Source organism: Dreissena polymorpha, chromosome 4, assembly GCF_020536995.1.
Source record: "Dreissena polymorpha isolate Duluth1 chromosome 4, UMN_Dpol_1.0, whole genome shotgun sequence".
NCBI lineage: Eukaryota > Metazoa > Mollusca > Bivalvia > Myida > Dreissenidae > Dreissena > Dreissena polymorpha.
Genome location: NC_068358.1, coordinates 21,599,070 through 21,606,152, shown reverse-complemented (window position 1 = coordinate 21,606,152; position 7,083 = coordinate 21,599,070). Strand labels below are relative to the sequence as shown.

Sequence of the window (7,083 nt, the reverse complement as noted above, 5' to 3'; positions counted from 1 at the left end):
GCATTTAAGTGGCGTACACGTTTTAAATACTCAATTTAGAACTAAGGAGATTTGGTTGCATTGTTGTTCGATGATAATGTTTGATTCATTTGTGGGTTTGACAAAACTATATTTTTCAAATTTTTAAAATGTTTTTTTAATGAAGTTTCTGTATATTTGGCCAAATAAACATATTATGTAGTCATATATATACCAATCTCTATATTGCTTGGAAAGATATCATCTGCTTATAATTGTGTTTTAATGTATATTTGATGTTATTAATGAAACAGTAGTGCCATATGGCAAGATAAAGTGATTCATCAATTAGTGGAGTTAAATACAAGTAATACACAACTGGCATGTATTAAAAGTTTTACAACAGCAGTTTGAATTATGACGTAAAGTAAAAGCTGAAATTGGTAAGAAAAAAACTGCAAGAAAATGAAGGAACTAAATGAGGTGACAGAAAATGACGTGTAAGAGAAGCTTGGAATTGAGTACACAACCGCAGGATGTGACAGTTTGTTGAAAACCAAGTCGGTCAAACTGTTCTGAATCGACAAGCCCACGCAGCAAATGGTGGCCAGGATCCAACAGCAACTCAAGCAAAAATATTACAAATATCTCAAGAAGAAAAGGTTGGTTTCCAGGTACTGACCAAGGGTCATAGGAATTTGGGATGCATAAATGCTTGTAATTGAATCTGTAATTATCCCCCGCCAACGGTGGAGGGATATAGCCTTAGTGTTGTCCATTCGTCCATCCGTTTGTAACAAAATTTATTTTGGACGGGGGATATCAATTGATAGAATTTGCTTGTTTAGTTGTCTTCATTGCTAATGTACAAAGAAATCATTTAAGGTTTTTAATCTGTAATGAATTTCATGTAATAGTGCCTTATTTCGCACATTTCTGTCACCCCAAACTGTCCCCGAGTAAGTGTGTAAAACAACGATTTTTGAAACAAAATCTAAAGAGACGGTTTCTTATACATAACCACTCTTATTGTGCATAAAGTGGGCTATAGGTCAATCATAGATCATATGTCTAGAAGTGCCATGTTTGATTCCCGCAGTGGTCAATGCATTTTGAATCAACGTTTGTTTTTATCTCACCTGTGAGGTTTCATTTTTGCCTTTTGTCCATTGTTTGTTGTGTATCGTGCGGCGGCAACATTGGCCTTGTTGACACTTCAGAGGCCACATTTATTGTCCGATCTTCATGACACGTGGTCAGAAGATTTGTCACAAGGATATCTTGGACTAATTTGAAGATGGTTCCGGTTGGTTGAAAAGCAAGTCCGCCAGGTGGTGGGGCATTTTCCATTATATGCCTGTAGTAAAACCTTGTTAACACTCTACAAGTCACATTTGTTTTCCAATCTTCATGAGACTTGGTCAGAACATTTTGTTCTTGTGATAACTTGTTTGGGTGTTTAAATTATTTTAAACTATTCCTAATATTACAGTGTTGTAAATAAACATGTTAAAGGACATTGGTAAAAATTTGAAAAAAGTGCAAACCAGACCATTTATGTCACAAAGTCAGAATTTCCACTTTCTTTTACATGATCCAAAACGTCTCTTAAATTCCAATGTTCCAGGGTTAAGGTGAGTTATTCCTTCATGATCTGTGCACATACCATGAAAACATATTGCTTTTATGCTTTTATGTTCCCCGAAGGAGGGCATATAGTGATCGGACCGTCCGTCCGTCTGTCTGTCCTTCCGTCACACTTTGCGTTTAGGTTTCGAAAAATGCTCAAAACTTCTATGTCGCTTCAGATAGCAACTTGATATTTGGCATGCATGTGTATCTCATGGAGCTGCACATTTTGAGTGGTAAAGGTCAAGGTCATCCTTGTACATAAATAACAACTTTGAATATTTTCAAGCTACCATGAGCGCCTAAAGCAAAACTAATTCGAAATCATGGAGGATTTACACAATACAAACGCAATTGCTAGTAGCAATAAGTAAGTTTTCAATCCTTATTGTCTTTTTGAGTTGTATTAAAAACGGTAGTGGATCCAGTGTGGCTGGAATGTTAATCAGGTAAATTTTACATAATTTCGCGACCTGTCTTGAAAGCATCTTTCGTCATATACTAAGATTTATCATTAAATGATATTGTTCCTATGCTTTATCAGGCCAATACGGCTGTCTTCAGCTCAATAACAAAGTCGATATGAATTCAACTTATTAATAACATTATAGTATATCGCCTGAAATAAACATAATTCCAAAGTACTTGATTTATATTGTTCACTGGGAATGTGTGGCATCGAGGGAAAAACAATTCATGGATAGTAACTAAGTGATTGCGAATGTTTCTCTACGTTATAAGCGATATGTTTGCATGTGTGCGCGATGTCCGAGTATTTATGATAAACGTATAACATAGAAACTGAGTGCAATGGTCTACATTTGAAAAACGAAATTCTCATTGGTAATGTTTATTGTTTCAGTCATTTATTTTACGTTTCCTAGCGGGGACGATTGTATGTGGTTGTAATAATGGAGTGGTTGTTGTAGCATTATAACACATGTGGTAACATCAAAACTCAGCAAATGACTTCACTCCTTCATCAGTCGACATCCGCGTTCCTTGAACATATTGGAAATCTCCTCGCGGCTAATGAAGCCGTTCCCGTCTATATCGTACATATTGAAGGCCAATTTCAGTTTGGTTTCCGGCTTCTCACTTCCGGACGCGCACATACCCACTATGCACTCTGGTGCAGGAAGAAGGAAACATGGGAATACGTAAGCTTATATGGCATCAGTGACATAACACAAATATAAGTCCAAAATAAATGGTAGCAATGGTGAATTGGTTCTGAATAACGCATAAAGTGAATATTAGAGGACGGACTCGAATGTGTAATATCTTCTACAGTTAATAGTGTTGCAATACAGCACTTCTTTACATTCAAAGTTGCAATTATTACCACGTTTTTGTTTTTAAACCACAAACAGCACTCAATTGCTCCTTTGTATAAAACTATATAGCACAGCTTGAAATCCGCAATCGATGATCGGCTGACATTGAAAGTTCATTCCAATATGATTGACACATATGGAAGTTTTGGATTCGATCCAACTTCAGGAAAGGTACGTACACTTTTTCCATTCTATTCTATAATATAACATGAGCGTTTTATACCTGAACATGCACATATGGAATATATGGCAGAATACTTTCATGGAATACGAAAACAGAATTGCATTTAAGATTTACATGTATTACCATCCAAAATTGAAAACTTCTTAAAATGAAAATCCTTTAAAATATGTTTTCAACTGAAGAAGTAAACGTTTATCAATCTTAATGACTATTCAGTACATAAAACATTTTAAATCTGGTATCAGGGGAAGAATTTGAGAATAACGCAACGATTCCATTGGGTGGAGACCAACTAACACGTCTTACATTTGACTCGGCACGTCATCGCAGGTCTGGTACTTGCACTCGAAATGATCGTCTGGAACAGTTCACACCAGTCATAGAGGAATTGTGTCATGTCCAGCAGGATTTACTTGAGGTAGTTGTTAATTCTTTTTTCACCTTATCACATACACAACAGCAGTCATTAATGTTTTAACTTTTTTGGCAACCAAAGGTTTTCAACATAACTTCTCTTAAACATCTTGAGTCATTTTTTACAGTAATCGATGATACTTTGTTTAATTCCTGTTTGTTTTCGAATGTCTGTATTGTTAGAGTACAGAATTTACTTGGGAGGCAATCTTTTCCAGCCCTTCCAGTTTCCTGAAAGTAATTTTCTATGGAGGTTGGTGGTTTGTAGTGTATGACAACTCTTATATGGGTTGCATTGAGTCCCATACCTAATTCTACTTTAGCAAAAATAAGTCTTATCTTGCAATTTTCTTTTCCTAATATACTTACAATGAATTTCTTTATTTTTTCGGTGAATACATGTGGTATTGAGTAAAAAGTCTACTTTCTTGGATATTTTCTCCTCAGTACTGATCTTTCCCAATCTTTTTTTTTTTTCAAAAAAGGCATATGCATAACTGATTACATTTGTGTCTGTGTAAACAATAGTTAATGAATATTTATCTTTTACTTCTAGCAGCTGGCTCACCATAGGTTCACTGATCTTGTCTAAATGGTCATGAGTGTTTGAGGATGGAAGTCGTTCAATGTTTATGAACTTTATATTTGTTCTATCAGGGTTCATAAAAACTATTTTGGACTCTTTAGTTGAAGACTTTTGCAGATTTTTGTCCGGGCATCAGGGGAAGCTGTAGGAGTGAAGACCATTATGGCAATGTCTGTAAACCCTGCCAGAAGATCCGAGCCAATGCTGCCGAAATCTTTCCTGAAGTCATTTCCTTTGAAATACAATAACGAATAATATACATATTTCAGAAGATGTTCAAGACATTCTACAAGACAAAAACTGCCAGTGAGGCTGGCTCCCTAGTCAACTACAGAGCTGTTTTCCACAGAACGAATGTAAATGGTAATGTAAATGAAGCCCACAAGGATTACCTCATTACTGTTACGAGGTAGTTTCTTTGTCTTAATGTTATCGCCATTTATCATTGACATATTTATTAGAAGTGTTTTATCGAGTTAATTGAAAATTAATATTTACATTTCTGCTGCACTTGCCTGCGATAAACTATTTTGTCAGAATGCATTTTATATTCCTATGAAGCGCCGTTGCTCCCGGGGCGAAGCAATGACTGTTACGTATTCTCTGTGCACTAATTGCATGCAAAACATTAGCTCGCTGGGCTTTGCTATAATTGTTAGGCATTCTCAACTTAAGGACCGCACACAATCATGTTAGTAACAGAAACAATGCATGGAAATCATTTGTAAGAGGTGTGGTTAATATGTATGTGGATTTTCTGGCAGTTGTGGCTTAAGGGCACATCAACACAGAATGGCAGTCACCGTTTAACCCTGCGTAATTATAAGAGGCCGCTAAATTGGTGTCAATGATTGGAGTCTATCCATCTCTTAGGTCTAGCAGGTCAGGTGGTTTCGATCCCTGGTGTTGCTTTGAATTTCATAACACCCGAGGTTAGCCAAAATAATGTATTCGTTTTGTGGCGCCCCATGATCTGAAAGACTGATCATTGGGCTGTAAAACCCAACAATTACGTTAATTGATACATACATTATGATATGTCTATGTTTCAGAGCTTTGTGAATGGAACTGACATGTGAATTACTTCGGTTAGAAAAACCTGATACAGAAAATGCTACCGACTGACCTTCAAGAAATGACGGCATCTAACAAAAGAAGATGGTTTGAAAAAAATCAGCCCAGTTGTTGTAAAGATTGTGCGTACATCCTCAGCACCACCGGCACCGGACACGAATGTCTAAGTACGCCACAAGGGTACTTTGTATCATGTTGCCATCGGTAAGGATTTGTTCAACAAAGACTTTGTTCAATTTTAACTCAGCTGTTTTCGGAGAAAACCCGAGGTTTTGCCCGGCTGTCCTCCGTCGTTTGCTTCCCGCCAAAAAAGTTAACATTGGCTCTGAAATAAAAGTGCTTCCACCGCAAACTTTGAAACTTCATGTGTAGATGCATATTAATGGATTCTACTTGCTACACCCTTTTTGAGTCACTAGGTCAAAGTCAAGTCCACTATGACCTCTAACAGAAAACTTTACTTAAATGAATGCACTTCGTTTACAGTCTTCAAATTAACTTTTGGCAAACTAGATGGCCAAGTTAAACGTGACCTTTTCAACTTGTTTTCTCCTGACAAGCATTGTGTTTCACAAAACTATACCCAACGTTGATTTTTTTCACCCGCTTTTCAGTGGTCTTGTCATATCATAAGCCTGAACAAATACTTTTAGTGTTGTGACAGACTTAGACAGGCAATAAGACTATAAATTAAACATATATATAGAGATATGAATTTCTTTAGACAGGGTTGATCTTTTTTATGTTTTCACACATTGTTCATCTTTCCAATGATTGGTGCAGTCTCCTAAATTTACCTTTCCTTGATACAGATAAGAACAAAACTGAAGTCATTTCCATTTTAACAGCTATAGATATGTCTTTTTTAGGTGACATCATGCAGATCAATGTGCCTGCACAGTAAGAAAATGTCCAAGAAGAAATGGAAGATTATGTCCAAAAGTTCAACACTAGCATTGTTCGGGTAGCTATTGACTTCATTGTGTTCTGTGAAGTGATAAAGGAAGGAGATATAAACATGATCAGTATCTTAATGAAGCGATTCATTCCACCCTTCATTGGATTATCCTCCTAAAAATCGAAATATGCAATAGAGTGTGTAGATTTAATAACTAAAACAGATTGTCTTTTGTCAGAATATGATAGCGTGCGAGTTAAACTCGGCCTGCTTGTTAATCGTACAGGCAAACCAGGAAAAACCCAGCCGATATGCAACAAGAAAACAACATAAAGCTAGTTAAGCATGTGATTAGAGGACTTGTTGCTGGAAAGACAGCCGAAGATATGATGAGAGTTTCAAAGGCTGCACTAGTTGTCATTGAGCTTGAAAGCAGTGGGGCTGTTATCATTTGTTGTCCAAGTGTATTACAGAACATTATACAAACAAAATTTATGGAAATAATACAGTATTCTACAGACAACCTATAGCAAAGAAAATGCTGATATCTTTATTTGCAAATACAGTTCTTTAGGTCTGTCATTTCATGAAGTCTTGCTATGCTGACAGTTTTACAAAAATGAAATACTGTCAATCCAGGATATATGGCATTAATATAATGTCTTTCATCGTGTGACTAAATTTAGCTGAAATATGAAGACCGTCATTGCATTCAATTTTAGAGATCTCAAGTAGTTTTTCACAAGTAACTGATTCTAATATTTAAAATTCCAATACAGCATCTTGAACATAGTATCAGTATTGATTTAATATAAATGTCTTAAAATATTTAATAAAACTATATGTAACGATCGATTATGAATAAGCTAACAGTGATTGAATTTCATCAAATTATTATAATATATGTTTTATTAAATGTAATGGTTGTGTTTTTTTTGTATTTGTATTAAATTCTGGTCATACAACACAGTGATGCAGCTGCTTATGATGATGATGATGATGA

The 7,083-nt window shown here is 35.8% G+C and overlaps 1 long non-coding RNA gene across 1 annotated transcript; it reads left to right on the top strand.

Annotated features, from left to right (window-relative positions):
• The first annotated feature begins 3,362 nt into the window (after positions 1–3,362).
• On the top strand, positions 3,363–6,846 carry LOC127877899 (uncharacterized). Its single transcript, XR_008048658.1, has 4 exons — positions 3,363–3,526; positions 4,378–4,471; positions 5,161–5,386; positions 6,052–6,846. It is a non-coding gene; the product is annotated as an uncharacterized LOC127877899 (long non-coding RNA).
• Positions 6,847–7,083: the final 237 nt, after the last annotated feature.